The sequence below is a fragment of the Sapajus apella genome, unplaced genomic scaffold, assembly GCF_009761245.1.
Source record: "Sapajus apella isolate SASKATOON/1434 unplaced genomic scaffold, GSC_monkey_1.0 scaffold30, whole genome shotgun sequence".
Taxonomy (NCBI): domain Eukaryota; kingdom Metazoa; phylum Chordata; class Mammalia; order Primates; family Cebidae; genus Sapajus; species Sapajus apella.
In genome coordinates, this window is record NW_022436970.1 from 7,209,424 (window position 1) to 7,233,538 (window position 24,115).

Here is a 24,115-nt window from a genome sequence, read left to right on the forward strand (position 1 = left end):
AGCATATAAAATGTATAGCATATAAAATATGTGTTAGTCAGCTGCTTATGTTATCAATAAAGTTTCCAGACAGCAGTAAAGTTGTGAGGAGTCAAAAATTACACGTGGATTTTTGACTACATGAGGGTCAGTGCTCCTGACCCCCACGTTGTTCAAGGGTCAGCTTCACTTACCTTTTTGAGCCTCACCTGCATCATCTATTAAATAGAGAAGTAATAGTCTAGACTGAATAGAGTTGTTGGAAAGATGAAACAAAATAACATGTGTAACACGTCTGTCACATAAGTTCTCCATAAACATTAGCTGCTCTGCTATTAGTAATTACTATTATAACTATGAGTTCTAATTCTAGGCCTGCTGAAGCCTATTAAAATATAGCATGACTGCCTTAACTGAGATGCTATTTCTATTGTCACACACTTGGGAATCATATTGGTTGTTTATATACATCATTTTATCAGTTCTTCATATACATTGATCATGTGGCCACAGAGCAGTTGTACAAATAGATTAGTAATTTATCAATTCAATCAAAGTAACTTTATGTATTACAATCAGTGGTGTGGGAGGAAACCCTCCAAAGACCTCACTTGAAGATATTGAAGAGAAATCTAGAAACGGCATTGGGCAAAGAGTCCCCCTCCAGCCACTGCAAAACTCAAGCTGTCATCAATAACTTGGCATTCTAGGGTGGGAATCAGGACAGGAGAGAGGTGATCTCTCCTGCTAAGCTCTTTTATCTGACCTTAGAAGTAAGAGTTTAAACTACAGAACTGGAATTGCCTTTCTGGAATGGGCCTGTCATGGAAATTGTGTGAATTGGGGGACCCTCTTCATCTCGGGGAGAAGGGTGGTCTCAGTTTTCACCTCAGAAATTTCTGACCCTTAATATACCTCTACCCCATCTCTACTTAAAGGCATAAAACTCTAAGATTTTCCTATGAGAAAAAAACAAAAAGGAAATCTGAGCATTTGAAGAAATTCTGAGAAGTCAATGAGTGAGGTTTCCCTCACATATGCCATCTTCCCCTACCTCTCCTCTTGAAAATACTTAGTCTTTTGTATCCTCAAGGTCAAGGTTAAACCCAGGTTGCTACTCATTTCCTTTCCTATCTTATTTGCATTTTCCTGTTCTCCTCATCAACTGCCTCTTCCAGAATCTGTGCAAAATAAGTACCTCAACTTCAGGGGGAAAGTTTAGACATAAATATCCCCGCCCCCCTCCCCATGTCCATACATATCCTTTATTCTCTCTTCCTCGTAACATTTCCTTCTGCTCTCAGCCAATAGAGGAGTTTAAACATTTAAATGTGGTATCTAAACTGCATTTAAAGAATTAACCCATTTTGCCCCTCACTGGTCTAAACCACAGGGTGCCAACCGGACGTTAATTGCTTTCATCTGGTGGTGTTCCAGACAGCTCCTCAGAAGGAAGGAGCGCACATTCCTGGCACCAATTGGCTAATTCAATTTACTTCAACGGCATTAGCCTCTGTCAGAATATTCATGAGCAGGGGAATGAGGACCAGCGGCTCAGACAGGCGGCAGCCACTCCGGCTAGAGAAGGCTCGAGGGAGGGGAAGCGGACTGCGCGCCGCGCTCGGGGGACGGTGACAGCGACCAGGGGATTCCTCTCACCGGACAGGCTGAACACAGGGCGCCGCGGGAGGGCAGGGCAGGGCGGCGGCGGGGTTGGCGCACCTGCCAGTGCCCCCCAACTCCTGGTGACCACACAGAGACTTTGCGAAACATCCGAAGACAGAAAAGCTGTGACATTTCTGACAGAGGGGCAGGGGGGTGGGGGGCGGGGACAGCGCCGCGAGCAGGGGCCGAAGGGACCCAGAGGGACACCAGCCGCCCGGTGGGGAAAGCAGCGATGTGAGCTGGACGCCCGCCCGGGAGCAGTCAGGACCGAAGGTCTCCGGAGAGTCGCCGGCCGTGCCAGGTAACGCAGAGGGCTCAGGTCGGGCCCGGCTCATGGGGCTCAGGACTCTGGCCTCCGAGCCTGCAGAGCCAGCCCTCTGGGGCGAGACCCCGGGCGCTGCGCGCGGTCCCGCTCCGCGCCGCGCTCTCCCAGCAACTGTCCGCAGCCTCGGCGAGCCGACCGGCTGCTCTGAGTTCGACTTCCTCGGACATTGGGGGAGAAGAGGACGGAGAGGGGCTGCCGGGACTGGGGAAGCTGCTCTCTGGAAGCAGGGACGCTGGGGCGCTCCGGGCAGGTGGAGAACGTGGCGCGCTGGGAGCGGGGACTGCACGCACCGAGGGATGGTGACGGGGGATCAGGAGCGCGGCTTGTGGGGGCGCTTGGCACTGGCTTCACTCTCTCTGGCCCTGCGGGCAGCGGAGCCTCCCTCTGTCTGCGATGGGGACAGGGCGGCCGCGTCCCTCGCAGAGAACTGTGTGCCGGGAAGGGGGCTAGAGAGCGCGGCTCCGGGACATCACAGGCACCTACCAGCCGATCCCCAGTCCGCGCCTCGCCCCGCGCCCCCGCCCGAGCTCGGCAGTGGGAGGAGAATGTGGTGGGGACTCGCGTCCCCGCCACCTGCCGGACTTCGCCAACTCCCCGGATTTCCTGTCCTCAGGCCCTGACACTCCCAAGGAAAGCTCTGAATTGCGCGCGCGTTGTTTGGTCTTTGCTTGTTGTAGTTGTCACGGGGGAAGAGCTGGGGGCAAGAGGGTCAAATCAGGTGAAAGTTTCAGATTTGCAAAGAAAACGTTACCGCGGAGTCCCAACGCGCCCTTAGCCAAAGAAGAGACTGCAGTAGCCTTCGCCTAGCTATCCGCCTCTGGGGCGGGCGGCGGTGGGGGTTGAAATCTGGAGGGCAGCCCGGAGGCAGCACCAGAGCCTTGTTTCGCTGTTTTGTTTCTGATGAGGCCAGGCAGGAGGTGAGAAGGGCTAGCACTAGAGAGCCAGGAAGGTGGTCGCCTGGTAGATCCGGAGTTTACTATGGTGTTGCAATTATTATTAATGCTCGTTATTGGCACGATAATAACGTGGAATAATTTTTTTTTCTTACTGTTATAAATCGCCTGGAAACTGAATCTGCAGCCCCCTCCCTTCAAATGAAATGTCCGCGGACCTGATCTAGTCTCTGATGTGTGTCTTTCCACCTAAGGAAATTACCCCTTCAGAGCTGTGGTGCTGTCAGGGACTCAGCTAAATAACTGGATCTACCTAAGAATAACAAAAAGTTGAAACTAGGACATGTTTGCACCCATGCTTACAGATGAGTATTATGTTCCTATCTGCTCACCTTAGTCAGCCACCTCTGGCTGGGGAACCCTGAAGGCAAAGCCATCTTGAGCCCCTTAGTTGACCCAGCGTTTCCCTTTCATTTATTTATACAACCTGGGAAAGTCTTTTCCCTTTAGTGTGACCCTTGCAGTCCCGTTGGACATGCTGACAGGATTCAGGTCCTGCCACTGGAGGAATCCACAAGGGACCTGTGGTTGCCACCTCTTGGCTTGACCCTGTTCAGATGTTGTCCAGAGTGCCGGCTTGGGCAGCTGATGAAGCAGAAAGCTGGCAGAGTTAAGCTCAGAGCAGGAGATGAGGTCAAGCCTCCACCTGGCCACATCCCTTCCTGCCAGAGAAAACAGACAAATGAAGAGCAGGAGGGAAGTATTATAAATTGGAAACCAAGCTCTTAGAGTCTACTTAGGCTGTGAACCAAGCTCACAGTGTATACTGAGGCTTTGGCCATTGACTTTGGCGTGACCTTTCTTTTCAGTGCTTCTGATTTTTGCTCTCTGCAGATAACCCAAGTAACTGTGCCTTTCTAACAGGACAGCTGTCATGAGATGATCTAATTTTGTATCCAAAAAAAATGCTTTGAGCATCCTGGGAAAGGACAGTCTATAAAATATGCCATTTTAATGTTTTGTGAAAAGTTTGCTACACTGCAGGTTAAGGAGATACATTTTTAGCATGTGTGCCATGTGGCAGTGTAAAATTAAAATGGAAAAGGAAAGTACAAACATAAAAATGACTTAGCATTCTTGACATTCTTGTGCATATTTGTAGAAAAATTATCTTTCATTTGGGGAGAGTTGCCGGGAAATTTAATCAGTGTTTATACTACTGAAACGCCCCCTTCTACCTTTCTGCCCTGTAAAATTTTATGACCCAGTTCTCACCGGAAAGGCGATTTGAGTAGTGCTGAGGGCTGAGAGGAGATAGTGAGAGTTGTTAGTGGAACTGTTACACAGGGTTTGGAGACTGGAATGGGAAAGAAGATGCCACCATCCTGGCAGAGCAGAGAAATGTTTGTCTGGAGAAAGCAGTTGAGCAGCTTAGGATAACGGATCTAGCACTGCTTGTTCTCTGCTTTTAGATTCAGGAAGCGGACTCCATGAGATAGCCCAGAGGGTTAACCAAGGTATTTTTCCCTCCTCCATTGGGTAAAAGCACTGCATCCTTCTAGACTTTGGATTGGTATTAACTTCCCTCTTCCTGTCTGTTGTAGTGCAGTAGTCTTCTCTTGCCATCTCCAAGAGACTCAGATGTACCCTCTACCCTCTGAGACCCTTATACATTTGTAAATATCCCCCATGTTTTGAAGCTTCTCAAAGACCTGCAGCTGTTGGTGGATTTAAGTAAATAGTTGGAAATCATTAAGAGAGCCACTGAAAAGTGGGTATGCTTTCCCCTGGTGGAGAAGTTACTGAATGCCTTTTGAGCTAGAAAATTAGCAGTTTAGAAAAGCGGGAGGGATTTCCTTGACTTCCCTCTACCCATAAACCAGTAGTTGTATTTTTCTTTCCCTCATAGTAGTAAGCACTGTTTGGCTAAGCATTTTTTACAATTTTGGAACTAAAATGGGGTTTTGCTGATGGTGTTCTATGGAGAAAGGAGAAACGTAAAGAGATACGGAAGGAAGAGCTGCAGTGACGAGAACATAAATCAGCCAGAATATATGGGGGGGTGATGAGAATAGGTCTTTTCACCCTAAAAAAAAATGTCCACTTTGGAAGAAAAAGAAGTCTGATTATTGGCATCCAGGGCTGAAACCAAGGCAGCTGATGCCGAGAGGAGCCAAAGGGCAGTTCTTCTTAGTTTAGAAACAGCAAGACAGCCTCTGCCAAAGATTGCTGTAAACACGGAATAAAGATTTCATTGTGGGCTGCTGTGACTAGAATAATTAGACAGTTAATTGTTCATTCTGATCTGGTGGTGCTGCAATCAGTAGTGCAGAGTGGTGAAAACAAGAGCAAGAGAGAAATAGAAAAGTAACATTTATCACTTTTATATTCATTTGTTTCACTTTCATGTTACTTTGGGAAATCCTCATTATTTCTCCTTACCCCAAAAGGCATATCCCCAGAATACCAGAGAGCTGAGACTCAGTGTTGCCATTTTTTTTCCCCTCCACATTGTACTTCGGATATGGGGGAAATTTCTTGTCCTCTAAGAACAGCATGTGCAACTATAATAAAAATAAATGCATTATGTAATTCTAATATTAAATAATTTTATTTATATGTAAACCTCCATGTCAACTCAATCAACATATATGCAAATAGCACCAGATTTTTATGCTTCTCCAGTACTTTTTTCTCGGACATATGAGGCTTAAGAAGTAAATATTCCATTTTTGACATTTAATTATTGTCTGTTGTGAAACAAATCACTACAGTGATTAATCTTTCACATTTAATTGAAGAAACAATCTCCTCTGTATTTTGATACTAATTTAGAGACCAAGAAAACATAGTTTATGTGATAAAGGTGGTTTTAAGCAACTGAGAATCTACAGTTTTTATATTCAGTAGACTGTGACTTATTGTTATTTACTAAAAGATGGCACTGTCATCACTTCCTTCTGAAATGACTCCTGCAAATGAAGACATAAGCAAGGGACTATACACAGCATTAAGCACATGGCGTCTGGGGAAGAGTAAATGAAGAACCAGGTGTTTATTATGTTCAGCCCTCCCTGAATCCTGATATTGACATGGAACATAGAGCAAAGTTGTCATTATTTGAATGTAAAAAGCGCATTTTTAAGTGTCAATGTTAAGTATAATTATTCTGGGAATAAAAGCATTGTTATCATAAAAGCATTATACATTAACATAAATACAACATAACTGTATAACATAAGGTCATACAGTCTCATAAAGAGAAATACTTAGCTTCTCCAAGATATTCTTGTCTGTTTGAGATGTGCAACACTATCTTTACTAACCTTTAGTTTATTTTATCCATCACAAATCAAAAGGGATTGCAAACGCAAAATACTTGCTGAAGTGTTAAATAGCATAAGTAGTACAAAATTATGAAACTAGCTCTCAGAAGACAAAATTTTGCTTTAAAAAATGCACTGTCTACAGCAATTAAAAATAGAAAATCATATTACCACATTAAGCTATTGCAACAACCTATTTTAAAGAGAATTTTATTCTTTTTTTATTTAATTGCCATCCACGGTTTGCTACCTAGTGTTTCAGAATAATCTGCCAATCTCTTGCTAACCAGGACTGTCTAGTTAAGAATGTTCCTAATTACATATGGATTAACTTAATTTTAGAACCCTGAGAACATTCAACTCAAAACATTACTCAAGTGCAGTGCAAAATAGAAATGATCCAATTTACCTCAAGATATATGTAATTTTTGTTTTGTTTTTAGCTTAAGAGATCACAAAAGAGAGGACATCTGGTCTACAAATATATCACTGAATAACCACTATAAAAGAGTAAAGGAAGTTGCTATAAACTGTTACATCCTTAAAACATACATAAAGTTTTAACAGTATCACTCATCTGTCCTTACTAAGCAGTAACGGCTAGCATGTAAAGTACCACACAAAAGTGCAAATGTCACAAACATGCACAGCATTGCCTAAAATGGGGGTACTCTTGCTATTTATAAGCATGTTTAACAATCTGATCACAAGTTTAGAACATATTCTCACTAATGCCATTACCTCCAAAGAGTAAAGAGGTATCTTGCATGGAAGACGGACTTGTTTATAGTTCTACAGCTCCTAACTAGAATCTTGCTCATAATATATTCTTAAAAAAAATGTGTCGATCTGATTTTTAATAAGGAATATAGAATTGCATCAATTGAATTTTCAAGCTAAATGAATCCGTAGTTTTTAAAGTCAAATATTTGAATGGTCCTTGTTACTTTGAATAATTTTTTTTAATTGACAAGATTTGCCTGTGACAATTAGTAATAATTATTGGCAATATTCTGGTGTGAACATGAGGGAAGTGAGAAAGTAGGGAATCTTTAAGTTAAAGGGTTTTTTTTTTTAACTTTTACCTAACTCTTTCACGTGTTTATGCATATGTAAGTTGTTAAAATGTACAATATATCTTTATAACAAAAGTGGCACTATCACTGAATTATTATTTACAAGTAGTAACATAAACAGATTCTATGCCTTAAGTACTGGGTCTTTTTTATTTTAGATTCAAGGGGTACATGTGCAAGTTTATTATACATATATATATATATATGCACAAGGAGAGATTAGACTTCTAGTGTACACATTACCCAAATAATGACCATTGTACTCCATAGACAATAACTCTTCAACAGTTAATTTCCTTCCAGCCTCCCCACTTTCGGAGCCTCCAGTTTCTATTAATTCCATCTTTATGTTCATGTATGAAGTATTGAGTCTTAATCAGACCAATCATGACGAAATAACTGCATGTCTTCAGTTATATCAACTAATTAAAGGGTAATTAATGAAATGATCATTTGATTCTATGCAATGGATACACATGATGGTCACAGAAATTTTTTTGACATGTAGCCAGTGGTCAGCCAAACCATGCAACCAAAACTCTGTGTTCAACATCTGGCAGGAGAACAAAATCTTAATCCTTAAGACTTCACGTTGAAATTACTTATGACCCATACACTCCTACTTATCTGTTCCTGCACCTGGTTTATAACTAGAGTAAGCTATGTTAACCTTCCACCCAAAATGAAAAACAGATGCTTGTTAGGAACTAAAATGTCTTTAGGTAAATCTTCAGCCTTTTTTTTTTTTTTTAAGGTCTGACCTTAGTTGAATGAACAAGGTTGTCTCAGCATTTTCCCAGAGAACAGTACATAGTGTAATATGTTGGCATAATTGGGAGCTAGTAGTCAAAAGAAAACCAGGATAGAATTAGCATGAAGATCCAATTACCACTTGTTCCCAGGGAGGGTTGTTTACTGGGATTAGAGTTAAGGTTGGGGGCAAAATAGCACGGAAAGAGGGACAGGACAGTTTGTTGTTGTCGTTTCAGTTCTTTAGCTGGTATCTTTGAACAGAACCAAATTTTGATTTTCACTTTCCCCAATAATTTAAAAATACAGCTTACTAAATAGCAGCTTATATAAATTGTTGGGTAGAAATTTTGAGTGTACTCATGAGTATAAGTATTATAGCTATATTTATACAAATCTTTGGTCAAAACTATTAATACAAAATATTTTCATGATGGAATAGCATACATACATCTTTTATCATATTCACAATTACTTTCCTTCATTTGGTAAACTCAGCATCTTTGAACCCCTTACCAAGTCTTAATAAGGGATTAAATTGTACATATTATACATGATTGATGAACTTATCATAATTTGTTTTTAAGCCAACAGATGTCATTTCCTTTAGCAATTTAATAAAAAATTGGCTAAAGAAATTTCATTTAGAAGTAATCTTAACTATCCTTGAAAGGGCTACCAAATACATATTTCTTTTTAATTTGAAAGATGTTGAGCACTAAATAAGAAAATAGATCAAAATGGACATTTAATCTTTGCATCTAAGGCTATCTTTTTCCATGCACATGGCTTGAAGAGACATGCAGAGTAGGCAGTATCACCTACCTACCACTGTTGAAGGTCAGAGAAGGACTGGGAGAAACCAACTGAAAGAAACAGCCATCTCCATGCCCACCTCCCACACCATCGTCAATGTTCTCTTATGTTTTACTCTCTCCAGGCTGTTACGACAAAATACCATAGGCTGAGTGACTAATAAACAACAGAAATTTATTTTTCACAGTCCTGGAGGCTGAAGTCCAAGATCAAGGTGCCAGCATGGTCCGTTTCTGGTGAGGGCCCTCTTCTGAGTTGCAGACTGCTATTTTCTCATTGTATTCTCACATGACAGAAGGAGGGCAAGAGAGCTCCCTATAATAAAAAAATTATCGTCCCTTTTTTTTACAGGCAATAATTTCATTCACAAGGGCTCTACCCTCACTACACAATGACTGCCTCAAGGCCCCCCTCCTAATGCCGTTCCATTGTGGGTTAGGATTTCAATGTAGAACTTGGGGGAGACACAAACACTCACAGGTCATTGCATCTCATCTTCATTTTCTAATGCAAGAAACAAAGCAGGCCAGGCATGGTGGCTTACACCTGTAATCCCAGCACTTTGGGAGGCTGAGGCAGGCAGATCACGAGGTCAGGAGTTCAAGACCACCCTGACTAACATGGTGAAACCCCATCTCTACTAAAAATACAAATATTAGCCAGACGTGGTAGCATGCATCTGTAATCCCAGCTACTCAGGAGGCTGACGCAGGAGAATCGCTGGAACCCAGAGGCAGAGGTTGCAGTGAGCCAAGATTTCGCCACTGCACTCCAGCCTGGGTGACAGAGCAATACTCTGTCTCAAAAAGAAAAGGAAAGAAGGAAACAAAACAATTTCCAATATTTCTTTTTCAAATCCCTTGATTCCCTGCATCAAAGACTTTCTATCAGTTTGCAGAGGCACCAACCATTATTACATCATTGAAAGCAAGCACCACACTTGAGACCATGTGTCTTGTAGGCTTTTTTGGGATATTAAATAAGAATCTAAATCTATGCCTATACTTTGCACAAACTGGCAAGATCTCCCAAGGATGTTCATCTTATAAATAAAGATTAAATAACACTTATGTGCTAGCATTAATATCAAATTGCATTTAAAGTAAATAGTAGCTAGCAACCAAAGTATATCTTCATTAACATCACAGTTTGGAAGTGTTGTAGTTGTGTCTACCTTTATGCTTAGCTTATAACCCTCATTTCCATAATATTGGGAACATTTCAGTCTAAAAATATGAAGCATACTCATATTTGAAAATAAAATCTTTGAGCAGTCATTAAAATATTAATCAATTTGGCAGTTAGTATCTCAGTGGAATACTTCAGGCAGCTCAGCAAGAGGATACCATCCAACTCATGGAGCTGGCTAACATTTGAAGATCAAATTGTTCAGGGTTGTTTCTTTAAACACAGGAAAACAACAGATTTCTTCATGAAATACAAGTGCTATACATTTCTTTGGCTACATCTATTTATTTCACTCATGTCAATCAAAACATGTAGCATTCACTCAGGAGGCTGAGGCAGGAGAATTGCTGGAATCCAGGAGGTGGAGGTTGCCGTGAGCCAAGATTGCACAACTGCACTCCAGCCTGGGTGACAGAGCGAGACTCTGTCTCAAAAAACAAAAACAAAACAAAACAAAACCAAAAGCATGTAGTATTCAGAGGAAAAAGGGACAGAGTAAAATAAATAAATAAATAAATAACCACCATTTATTTAGTCTTACTCTCTGCCAGACACTGTGAGTGCTTCATTTGCATTGCCTCACTAATCCTCTCTTTGAATTCAGTATTGTTACCATCTTCACTTTGCAGATGCAGAAACTGAGGCAGGATGAAGTGGTCATCACAAGCACGTGTCAAACACAGGACTCTGGCTCCCACATTTGTAGCCTTCACCACTCAGTTCTGCTGCTGCCCCTTCCCAAGCAGGGTTTCTCGACCTGGCTGTCACTACTGACATTTTGCCTGGCCAATTCTTTGTCTGGGATAGGAAGTGTCCTATGCATTGTAGGATATTTAACAGCATCCCTGTCTTCTACTCACTAGATACCAACAATATCTTCCCACTTCGGATAACAGAAAATGTCTCTAGACATTGCCCAAATGTTTCCTCAGGAGCAAAAGTACCCCTAGTTGAGAACCACTGCCTTAGTAAAGTTCAATTTTCATGCATTCCTTATTATAGTATACATGTTTAATTTAAGAGTAGGGCATCTATTTTCCAGCTCATAATGTAGATAGTTCTCATGATTATATCAGCCACATTATATATGATTTATTAAAAAATTATATATATATATATATATATATATATATATATATCTCACACAAAACTTGAGGAGAAAAAAATCACTAAGTCAACATTCCTTCACTAAGATCAGGTCTTTCCCTACTCAACTTGTTTCCTTTGGGGCCCAGACTGGGTGATCAGGGGACTGCCATGATTCTACCTTTGTGCTAACAAAAGCTAGAATAATGGTTGAAAGGGCATTGTCCACAGTACCCTCAAAAGTGCATTAATAGATGATCCACTAGACTTCAAGCTTCTTGAGGGTAGGGAAGGAAACTCTTGTTCATCTTTATATCCCCTGAACCCAGTATCTTCCCTGGCATGTAATCAGTGCACAGCAAATACTTCTTTAATAAACCATGAAGCCCTGGTTACCCTAGTGCAGATTCCGAATGTTCTGCTCTGGGCTTCTAGCTGGACTTGCCATGTATTACATTTTGCTTTAATTAGTGGCAAGGATGTGCACATTATGGTATGCCAGTCATACAACTTTAATGAAAACCAAATAGATAGATAATATATTAGATGAAGAAATGGGCTCAAAAAGGCTGATGAGATCCACTAGATACGACCAGATGAAATTTAACACAAACATGTGCCAGTTAGAAAAGCAAACCATATGGAGATTGAGTACCACACCCAAGACCACTCTGCTGGAGAAAGGCAGAGTCAGGATGCAAATTCAGGCCTTGAGATACCCACTATATCCAGTGTTTCCAGGGATGAGTCCATCCTGCTTTGCTTTGTCTTGGTCAGAGTGCACTGAGATGTCCTGTTCTGTTCCACTCATCACACTGTACCTGAGCTATGTGTGTAGAAAGCATCCACTGGCCAGGAAAGTGCTCAACAGGCTATATGTGTAGAAAGTAGCCACAGGCCTTCCACATGAGAAATGGACTTCAAAATAGCAGTCCTGACATAGGAAAGACTTAGAGGGAGCACAATAATTCTCTTCAAGTATCTGAAATATCTTCATGTGAAATAGAAAATATATCTATTCTGCATTGCCATGAAGGCCTGGACCAGGGTCAATGAATGGGAAGTATATTTTATTCCAGGGAAGCATATTTTATCCCAGCAAGCTGATGAGCTTCCTAATGATGAATTGTCCTGCATTGAAGTGGGCTTTCCTGGAGAGCAATGAGTTCCCAGCAGTCAGAGGAAAATGTGCAGATGACTGTCCTCTGGGAGTCTGAGCACAGACATCGGATCGGGGAAAGTATCAGAGGCTCTCCAAGGTCCTTTCTAGCCTGTGGTACATATGAACTCTTTCTTAGAGGCCATTGGTTGACCTTGTAAGCTACTCTGTGTAATTTTGTTAAGAAGAGCAAGATGTACTATTTTCTCTAAACTGCATAGCCACTCATAGAGGTAAATTAGAGAGAAGACACTGGAAAGAGAATCCTACCATGTGCTATATAAAGTAAGAATCATGCTGGGCACGCTGGTGCATGCTTGTAGTCCCAGCTATTCGGGAGGCTAAGGCTGGAGGATCTCTTGAGTCCAGGAGTTCTGGGCTGTAGTGCGCTATGCCGATCACGTGTCTGCACTAAGTTCGGCATCAATATGGTGATCTCCCGGGAGCGGGGGACCACCAGGTTGCCTAAGGAGGGGTGAACCGGCCCAGGTCAGAAACGGAGCAGATTAAAACTCCCATGCTGATCAGTAAAATAAGAATCACTTACTATGGACCAAGCCCTGTCAAAAGCACTTCATCAGTATTATCTCTTCTATTCTTGATAACACCATGAGATACAAATATCATTACCATTTAGTAACATAGGAAATGAAGTCACAGAGAAGATAAATAAGTTGCCCAAGATATCACAGCTACTCTAGCCTCACTGCTTGAGCCTGAGTCTGACCAAAATTATGAAGTCTGTCTTGTAATTATAATACTACAGTATGCCACCTCATCCTCTCAGCACGGATGCACTATTTAATTTGAAATGTTGCCAGTTTCTAGAGTCTGAGACATATGGCTATTTAAAATGCAGATAACTAAAATATCTTCTGAAGAATAAAATATGTCATTTAAAAAATTATTTGCTGTTTTCTCTTATCCATGATGTCACTTCCTTCAAATAGTGCAAATTACCATGAGTTGACTTTAGGTAAATGAGCAAAATAGCATTTTTAGGGCTTTAAAAAAAATGTCTATAGAAGAAATATTGGTAATGGCATTTCAGATGCTGTTCTATAAATTAGAGAATTAGAACCCAGACCTCCAAAATGCAAGGGACTAGTGCAAAACAAAATCATGACTTTCATTTCCACAAGTTCAGAAAATTCTAATTATCAAGGGTTTTTTAAAGATAATTTTGTCATTAGAGATCATGTTGTCTTCTGATGATGATGATGTCCTTTGGTTATTTTCTGTCTTATGATTATTCTGGTGAATACTTCATAAAACCAAACTGACTTTGAAAACTACTTTCTCTGCCTTTATCATTTCAATGCCAGAAAGACACTGAAAACCTCTAAACCATTCTGCCAGTGGGCACTGGTTTTAGCCTATTTGTAACTCTGATGTAGATGAGGTTACCGTTAACTTTGCAAATTAAATCTGGTGACTTCCAATTCTTAGGCAGTGCTGCCACCATTCCAGATGATATTCAGCAGAAGACTTAAAACACTACTGAGCATTTGCTTTCTAAAGCTATTGCCGCCCTGGTCTATGCTCACTATTCTTGCAAAGAGTCAAGGCAGTTGTAGAAGGGAGCCCAAGCACTGATCATAGGACTTAAAACAGCATCTTATGCAGGTCTTGATGGGATGGTGTTTTTGCCAAGAGACAGGAGGCTTTGCTAGCCCTGAGGCTTGCAGAGCTGAGGAAAATACCATTTCTTCATCCGTCATTGATCAGGGTCATCTACTGTTAATGAAACAGTTTTATGCTGAAAGTTCATGACCCGTCCAGGCACATGTCTAAAATAACTGCCTCAATGAACCTCTTACCATTACATTTGCGCATTAGGGTACCATTCATTCATGTCAAATTGTGGCTTGAAGAACATTTATATGAATTTGTGAAGTGGAAAGGAGATTAGCACACTGATGTTTTTCCTCTAGGTTTTTACCCTATTTCTTAGGGGGGAACCTATATAAAAGAATGCTCTTAGTGTACTTTGTGATGGGAAATGTTCTGAATCAAGAACCCAGATGTCTTAATGAATCATGGGAAACATCTCTAAAAAGCATGCAGGATGAAGTATGAACCTAGGAGAGCACCCCTTCCATCCTACACGAGCCACCCAGAACATAAGATCTGATAGGTTGTTTGGAGATTTGGACAAAACAGGCTGGGATTGACATGGGAAGGAAACAGGAGTGCCACCCTTTCTGGATTCACCAGACTTAAGACCAGACAGATCCTATGAGCATTGAAGAATATACCAGGCAAGCACTGCTGGCAGTACCTTAGCCCTGGGCTTTCCAACTTCATTGATCCAATGTGTGTCAGAAATCATTATGGCTCCCATCTCTATCCTTATGTCTAATTCTGAGAAGTGTAGGTGACCTCAGGTGGTACCGCCTTTAGAAGTCATTGGCTAGGTGTTTTAATAACTAGGACAGGAGTAAGTGCAAAATAGAAAAGAAAAAGAATGACCACTAAGTCATGCCCTTGTTTATCAAAAGGGAAGAGAGGAAATGCATCATCGTTATGAGTTATTTCTATTACAATATGCAGTTGTTAAGTTAGAGGGATCCGCTAACTTCCTTCCCCACCTTGACCCTACCATTATTAATTTCCCATAGAAGATAACAAAAATAACTTGCATCTTTGAGATGAAAGGAAACCTTTTATGCATTTGATTCTGGGCAAAAGAAATATTTAAACCAAATTGAAGGCGTGAAAAATAAGTAACTGCATTGAAAAGTCACAGCCATGTTGAACAATAAACAATTTATGGAAGGAACTCAGAAAAAAAAATTGTTTTTTAAAAAATTGAAAAGCATAGCTTCTGACAAGTATTCTTTATTTATGAGAGTAAGTAGAATTTTCAAGGAACGTGAAAATATTAAAAGTTTGACAGACGTTTTCCTTTGAGGTTTTACAAAAAAAGAGAAATCTAGGTAGATATGAGGTTAATTACATAGTTTAGTTCAATTATCATTATCCACACTAATTGAGAGAACAGAAGAGGTCAGGATTATATGAAATTGTAAATGATCTGAAATAATTTATAGTTGAGTAGGTGAGTGACTTTTTATATTTGAGATGAACACAGGTAAGCCCTGGATCTAGCAATTTAATTTTTCAAAAGAAGAATCAAATAAGCAAAGTCCAGGTGCCCAAACTTGGAATTTGCTCTTGTTCCCCTTCCTATGTCATTTCAGCTCCACCCAACATGTCCATTTGGGACGCTGGCGTGCTGCACCCACCTGGCCAGTGCTGGGCTTATCTTTTGCTAGGTATACTAGATAACCCAATGGTCCATCTATTTTTGCTCTTGCTTTCTGTTCCTTTATAGTTGCTGTGATTTTATAAATTTGACAGTCTGAGAGCAAGGGATGGGAGAAGATAAGAAAAAGATTAACCGAGGAAGTTTTGTCAATAAATGTTAATGACACAACCCTAGGTCTAACAGTCCTCAGACTGTTTACTACTATCAAAAACACAAAAACAGGCCAGGCACAGTGGTTCATGCCTATAATCTCAGTACTTAGGGAGGCCAAGGTGGGTGGATCACTTGAAGCCAGAAGTTTGAGACCAGCCTGGCCAACATGGTGAAACCCTGCATCTACTAAAAAACAAACAAGCAAACAAAAATTAGCTAGGTGTAGTGGCACACACCTGTAATCCCAGCTACATGGGAGACAGAGGCATGAGAATCACTTGAACCCAGGAAGCAGAGGTTGCAGTGAGCCGAGATCATGTCACAGCATGGGCAATGATAGAGTGACAGCGTGAGGAAGGAAGGACCTAAGGAAGGAAGGAAGGAAGGAAGGAAGGAAGGAAGGAAGGAGGGAAGGAGGGAAGGAGGGAAGGAGGGAAGGAGGGAAGGATGGAGGGAGGGAAGGAGGGAGGGAGGGAGGGAGGGAGGGAGGGAGGCAGGCCACAAAAACAAAACAAAACAAAAAACATGTTTGTTAAACACTTCTCTGGTTCCAAGGCAAATTGGAATATGCATTGTTTCAAAAGAATTCTGTGTACACAAAGTGAATGCCAACAAAGATATAATTAAGGAGGTGCTGTCAATAAATGTAAAATAATGTTTTACCTTGGAACAGCCACCTCATATCTTATCTATTCTCCAGTCTCTCCTCACAGGGGTTCCTCTAGGGTAATTTAGAGTTTCCTCGATATAAATTAGGAGAGGAAATGCCAGATGTAAGTTTTTAGAGACAGAAATTCATAAACAACACTCTTTTTTCAGATGGACATGTGGCTAACGTTTTCCTAAAACTCACAATTTATTTTTGGCCAACTATTATTAACTGTCCACCCCATAAAGAACTCAAACATAGTTTTATTAGTGGATGATTATAGCCATGAAGACACTTCCTGAGCATATGGAATCTTACCTTTGCAAAGTTTGGCTTCACATGTATTATTTTATGTTTTCAGAGTTACCTACCAACAACCTTTCTCCTGGTTATAACCGATTTCACTTTTTGGTGGGGAGGAAGGTCCATTGGAACATTTTAGGTCTCAGTTAATGTTTTTACATGAAAATATGAATTTTTTTGTGCCAAATGTGTTACTTTCCTTACTTTTAGACCTGTTTCTGCTGCAAGCTTGCTCATATCATTTCCACACCTTGAGGAAACTATATTTCTTTTGAACTATCTCTGATCCTTTTCCCAAAAGATGGCTCAAAACTACTGTCTCTGAAGGAGACCTCAAACAATTAGCCATAGATTACTCTGCCCCACCCCCAAGACTGATATTCTCCCCTATATTAAATTACACTTGTTCACCATGTTTGATGGTATCCTCACCAGTTCTTATCTCAGATGTTTAATTTCTCTACCCCCAGCTGAGTTATAACCTTCTTCTAAGCAGACAGGGGTTCTGCTTTCTGATGGCAGAGTTCCCCATTCTGAACGGTGGGGGCACACAGATACCAACAGCCCAGGGCTTTACAACACCCCGAAACATACCTCTGTGTCAGTTTAGTGCTGGGGATGTTCTGAGTCCACATTTCTGTCAGTCAGCCCATTACCTGAGTCACATAGCCATAAAAACTTGAGAAATCTAGATTGTCACCCCGTTTAAAAAAAGGAGGGGATGCAAAGGTGGAAAGTAGGGATCAGAGAATGCAATTAGTGTGGAGAGAGGAAAAGGAACATTCAGAGGGGAACTGGGAGGGAGCAGTAAGGCAAGATTGTGTGAAAAAGGAACAAACTTCAGCTTGGTAAAAATATGAATAGCTACATTTTATTTTTATTCCTGGGAATCTAGGTGTAGCTTTGTGGGGCAGTAAAGCAGGATTGTGTGGAAAGGGGGAAATTTTTCAGCCTTTTAAAAATATGAATAGCTACATTTTGTTTTTACGCCTTAGAATCTAGGCATTGCTTTGTAATGCGTTGGAAGAAGTAAATTTATTTTTAAACTGCATGTAGGCTATGCTTTTAGACTGTGGGGGTTGAAATGTGTATTCTTTTTAAATGATCACTTTAGGAGTGGCTGTTAGAAACATTGGAATTACCAGAACAACTAACCAGGGTCTCCATCTCTGAATTCTAGACAATAGATGGCATTTTGGCAAATCTGTTCTGTGTGCCCTCACAGTTAAAAAAATCTCCTGTTTGACTTTCACCATCTGCTTCCTCCTAGCAGATCCAACCCAAATCCAAAAATGAACAGGTGAATTTAAGCCCTAGACATTGGCGCTCTCCCAGGGAAAACAGGAGAAACTCATTAACTGTTAGCAGTTTGAAATACTCATTTGCAGGCTAAACCTAGAGGACTCCTTCTCTGAATATGTCTTCCCAGGTTGAGATGTATGAATGGGAGACACCTAGGAAATAGGCTAATTTAGAAGAAATTTAAGTTCTTAATGAATGTTTCCTACAGATTCTATAATGAGTCCATTCTGTTTTTGCCATGTAAAGAAGGATGCCCTTTTCACTGTTGTTGGCATGAACTTTTTAAAGATTCACTCCCACACAGCACAGTGACGGTTATTTTTCCCTGGATATCTACAGATTCAGCACCTAGGAGTTCTGCAATGAGTATTAGAACATCTTCATTCAGGCCATATCTCTCCTAAGACTAAAAAACCAAATGCAGCAACATCCGACATTAGGCCAGAGAGTATATAAACTTCTAAATTGCCACATGCCAATGAAAAATGAAAAAAAAAAAAAAAAAGACAATATCAGAATCGGATGTTTTGATCTATCTTGCATTGCAGGTTTTCAAGTGTAATTTGGCTCGTATTTCCACAAACTACATGAACTGAAGATTTAAGTGGATGACTAAAAAATCAAGGCGGAAGTAATATTTCCACCAATAAAGCTTATTAGCTAATGTATTTGTTAGATTTGCATTGACTGGAGCCTTAAGAAATCACTGCATGTTGTTTGGAATCCACTGAGCTTAAGTGACTGTCCTAGCAGTCAGACAGTAGTTGACTAATCTGAGACTAGATTCCAGGACTTCCATGTCATTGCTCCTGCATGTATAATACATTGTCCTCCCACCAGGTCCCTTCTCTCCTTGCTAAACTGCCTGTACACTGCTTTGGTGGCCACTGCATTTCACATTGCTTAGCAGTGTCTATTGCTATCTGTTCTTCAGAAATACTCCCAAAAATCTATGTAATTCTCTCTATTCTACTACTTTATGTTCTGGCCCTTATCATTTTTGTTTAAATTTCTATAAAAAATTATTGCTGATCTCCAAGCCTTCATCCTCTTCCTTTTTGCAAGACACTTAACTTCCCAATGGGACTGTACTGCCTTTCATAATTGCCTTGGTTGTCGGACAGGACTTCCAGCGTTCTTGAGTTAATATATCATGGTAATCATATAGATGGATGATGATTCCATGCAAGATTCCATCCTTAATCCAAAGAAACCATAAGTGAGTAACTGAATCTTATCATTCTCTTCTTGGGAAGAGGAACGGGTATAATCTGAGGGTTCAAAGCCATTACTGCAAGCAGGGTTGAAGTGTGAACTGCCAGCTAAACAGGGTAATTAATACGTGCTAGTTATTATAAGAAAAACACCAAGTCTCAGTGGCTTCACACCATAGTCTACAATTTCTTGTTCGCATCAAAGATGAGGTTTATGTCAGGTGATCCTTTTGAGTGCTTGTCCTCTAAGAAATGAATCAGAAATCTGGGCTGCTTCCATCTGGTGGCTGTACCGCCTCTAGGTAGAAGGCAGAAATCTTTTCTCAAAGTCAGCAGGGGAGCAAGGGCAGAATGTGCTGCGACTCCTTTAGAATGTTTTACAGTTAGTAATAAAAATGCCTTTCATTGGCCAGAACCCTGCCATATGACCTCAACCTAACAGCAAGGGAGGCTGGCAAAAGTTCTCTTCCTGTGTGCTCAGGGAGAGGAAATGGCACTCATTAGCATCTTCCAGTCTCTGATACAGCTCAGAACCTTTTCTCCACTAGCAAGCAATATCTTGGTGCCTGTGTGAATTCTCCTGGTTTGATGGCACTGATGATGAGTGAAGGAAGGACACCAAATAATTGTCAATAAGTCCACAATAGCTATAACATGAAATGCGAACTTCCTAACAAATCTTGGAAGACTCAAAGTAGCAGTACTGTGCAATGGTTAAGTGCATTGTCTACAGAATAAGACCATCTAGGTAGAGATGCTGCTGGTCCCAGGATTACCTGTTGAGAGCCACTGCCCTAAGCCATTCCCATTTTACTCCTACCATCCTCTGATAGGCTTCTATAGCCTCAGGTGGGGCATCAGCCAACAGATGTTACAGTCTGGTTGACTTTAAATCATGCCCCTGCCTCTCCCTGAGCAAGTTACTTGCATTTCCAGACAAGTTACTTCATCTCTTTGACCAGGTTCACTCATTTGGAAAGTGGTAGTCATTATGCTGATCTCAAAGGAATTATATTTGATTATCAACATGAAACATTTTGTACCTTCCCTAACACATAGGAAACACAATAAATGGTAGCCACAGATATTATCAGGAGAAAGGAACTTGTTTATTTTGCCTCTATGTTACTTTTTGGACAACAAAAGTAACTGCAAGCTCTAATTTATAAAAAAAAAAATTTAGGTGATATGAGGGTAGTTTAAGAAAGCAGCACCAGAATGCCTAAATCTGTGTACAAGCTCTGTAATTTTAGTCAAATAACTTAATATCTTTTTAAAACATATATTCCTACTACCTGTGTCATGAGATGGATGTCATGAATACCCATGTCATAAGAAAATTTGTAGAAACGTCTAGTATATTCTCAGTACATGTTGAATTACAATTATCAACCTCCTCTCAAAATGCTTCCACAATGAAAAGTGATTTTCAAACTATGAGTGCGAGATAAAGCCATGTATAAACACGTCTTTTGAGAAAATAAATGATTATCGGTTAAAAAATTGCTTATTAAGATATTTTTAATCTTTGACCTTCATCACTGCCCATTCTCTCCTTGGGGAACAGCTTTTCAATGCCTCTATTTAAATGATAATCACTGTGCAAAACTCAAAGTCTCTTCATTCAGGAGCTTACAGTACACATCTTAATAAACCACAATGAACTGGAGACATGAAGAATAACTGGATAAACAGGCCTCTCTCTCCAGCTGTCATGTCTGTTTGTGACAGCAACTGGTATTTCATTGTAAAAGATGCTAATTTCAATCTGAGCTGTGGCAGCATCGAGAGGAGCATAAAAGGAATTCTTGATTATCTATATCAGTAACTGTGGTCCCTGGGGATGCACTCAGAAACTTCAGATCACATATGGCAAGAGTGCTGTGATAAAATATGCATCAATGAAGCTTTGTGATTTATCATAATAAAGAAATGGAAAGTTTTGCCCTCTATGATAACTATTTGTGGCTGGTATTTCTCTTTTTCTGTTTCTGGAATTGTAAATGACATTTGTTGTACTAATTATTATAGCATTTGGTACCCAGATCACCGTATCATTTCTATAACTTCTGTCAAGTTCCTGAGGGCTTGCCATGATACTGTTTTAATGATGATGATTCTCCCAATCTAAATGTAATAAATAATAATTACCTGAGTTGCTGGGCCACATTAGCCAGTATGACCACCATATTCTTACTTGATAAAATTAAAGGTTAGTAACTCTGACTCTTTCCTTTTGCTGTTTTGATCAGTTCCTGAAACCTCAAAATCTGGAAACCACTTGGACTCTCTAACAACCCAGCACAAAATCTTTGGGTGGTCAAGGGCTTACTCACTATTTTACAAAGTATCTGTTTCATTCATAGAAGTTTTTATTGTTAGGAACTTACTTGTTTTATTGATCAAAATCTGCATGCATATAAATGTTATTTTGGCCCCTTAGAGCTGCATAGAATAATTCTGATTTCTTTTGACATAATAGCTCTTCAAGCATATAAAGAAAGCTGGCCAGGCATAGTGGCTCATGCCTATAATCCCAACACTTTAGAAGGCTGAGGTGGGCGGATTGCCTGAGGTCAGAAGTTCGAGACCCAGTGTGGCTAACATGGTGAAACCCCGTCTCTACTAAAATTACAAAAAAAATTGGTCAGGCCTGGTGGTGTGTGCTTGTAATCCCAGCGATTCGGGAGGCTGAGGCAGAAGAATCGCCTGAACCTGGGAGACGAAGGTTGCAGTGAGCCAAGATCACACCACTGAACTCTAGCCTGGGCAACACAGTGAGACTCTGTCTAAAAAAAAAAAAAAAAAAAAAAAAAAAAAAAAAAAAAAGAGAGAGAGAGAGAGAGAGAGAGAGCCAATATGGTCTCCCAGTCAGCCTCTTCTCTAGTAACCTTCACACGCTGTCCACGATTTCTACTTCACTGCTGCCCTGGTCACCTTCCCTGCAGTCTCCATGCTGTGTGCTCCAACAAAAGCGCAGGTCTGTTTCTAACTTAGAAACATTCACTTAATTGTCTACATAACAAAGCTCAAAGTTGTTAGTGTAGCATTAGTTTCTCTCCCATCTACATCTGGATAACCCTCCTGCATGACACACACCAATACACATCCTTTCCTTTGTTCTTATACTTCTCTGCCCCTGAGCTTTTTTCATCCACATGCTGTTCTCAATCTCGCTACATCTGACTAGGCATAAAGGCTAACCTCTCTACAAAGCCTTCTCAATTTTATGGATCAATAGTTACTTCTTCTTCCCCTAGATTCTCATAAAACGGACTCGTATTGCAGTACCAGCACTAATCATTTGCCTACTTGTGGTCCTGTTGTTTTCTCTGGAAGATGATCTGTAGTTGTATAGACACAGCTTTACTTGCTTTTGAATTTCCAATAGTCTGTATCACATGCTTTGCACATATTTTAATGTTTATTAAGATTTTTTTTCAGTCAAATTTAATAGACCCTCAAAAGCACACCACCTATCAAATGCCCTTTGACCACCATTCTCCAGTTTACCAACTCCAAAGTCACTGAGATCACTCTTGATCTTGGCCTGTCCTAGCCAATACTGTAGCTACTAACTGCACAAGGACATTCAGCTTTAAACTTATGTTAATAAAAGTTTTTTAAAACTTTCAGTTTCAGCTGGGCATGGTGGCTCTTGCCTGTAATCCTAGCATTTTAGGAGGCTGGGGAGGTTCGATTTCCTGAACTCAGGAATTGATGACCAGCTTAGGCAATGTGGCAAACCCCATCTCTACCAAAAACACAAAAAGTTAGCTGGGCATGGTGGCATCCAACTGTGGTCCCAGCTTCTTGGGAGGTTGCAAGTGAGCCAAGATTGTGCTAGTGTACCCAGCCTGAGTGACAGAAGGAGACTCTGTCTGAAAAAAAAGAAAAAAGAACGAAAGAAAAGAAAAGAAACCTTTCAGTTTCTCCATCTCACGAGCCACATTTCCTGGGCACAGCAGCCATTTAGGGCTGGTAACTCCCACACTGGATGACACTAATCTGGAACATTTCCACCTCTGCAGATGGTTCTCTTGGCGAGTGCTGGTCTTGACACCATTCTGCTTTTCCAACAGTAGAAATACTGCCTTCTTTCCTGTGGGATTACTCACTCTTGGCAAAAGTCATGCAAGGTTCTGGCAAAGTAAAACTCCTAGGTCTCCTGGTGCGGTGGCGCATGCCTGTGGTCGCAGGACTTTGGGAGGCCAACGTGGACAGATCACCCGAGGTCATGAGTTTGAGACCAGCCTGGCCAACATGGTGAAACCCCATCTCCACTAGAAATACAAAAAATTAGTGAATGTGGTAATGGGCACCAGTAATCCCAACTACTTAGGAGGCTGAGGCAGGAGAATTACATTGCTTGAACCTGGGAGGCAGAGGTTGCCATCAGCCGAGACAGAACCATTGTACTCCAACCTGGGTGACAGAGTGAAACTCCATCTCAAAAAAATAAAAATAAATAAAACCCCTAGGTCTTTTTAAAATGAGTAGCTAAACTTCCCTCATGCTGTACTTAGACAATTATTTTTGAGGATCTAAAGGTAAACCCCCTCCGCATTGAACTTTAACATATATTAATATTATTTTTTCTATTTTATTTCATCTGCTCACCTTATCCAGATTTTATTTTCATTTCTGTCATATTTTGAGCTATTCTATTCTAGGTTTGAGCCACTTACACATTTGTAAGTATTTCTGATGTCATATCAGTTGTTAATAAATATGGTGTCCATAAATAGGGTGGCCAAATAATTTGTCATTCTAATGGGTACACTTCTCAGAGTGAAAGGCAATGCCGTAAAAAACTGTGCTGAGGCACTGGTCTTAACTGGTGCTGTCCGAGGCTGACCAGGAGGGATGGCACTCACCCGTAGAAGGACCAGGAGGGACGGCACTCACCCGTAGAAGGACCAGGAGGGACGGCACTCACCCTTGGAAGGACCAGGAGGGA

The 24,115-nt window shown here is 40.8% G+C and overlaps 1 protein-coding gene across 1 annotated transcript in view; it reads left to right on the forward strand.

The window, feature by feature from the left end:
• The first annotated feature begins 1,551 nt into the window (after positions 1 to 1,551).
• The window catches only part of CDH20 (cadherin 20), a 220,430-nt gene continuing 197,866 nt past the window's right edge, over positions 1,552 to 24,115 (forward strand). Inside the window, exon 1 of the mRNA XM_032293654.1 lies at positions 1,552 to 1,945. The gene's annotated coding sequence lies outside the window, so the exon portion shown is untranslated. The remainder of the gene's footprint in view (positions 1,946 to 24,115) is intronic.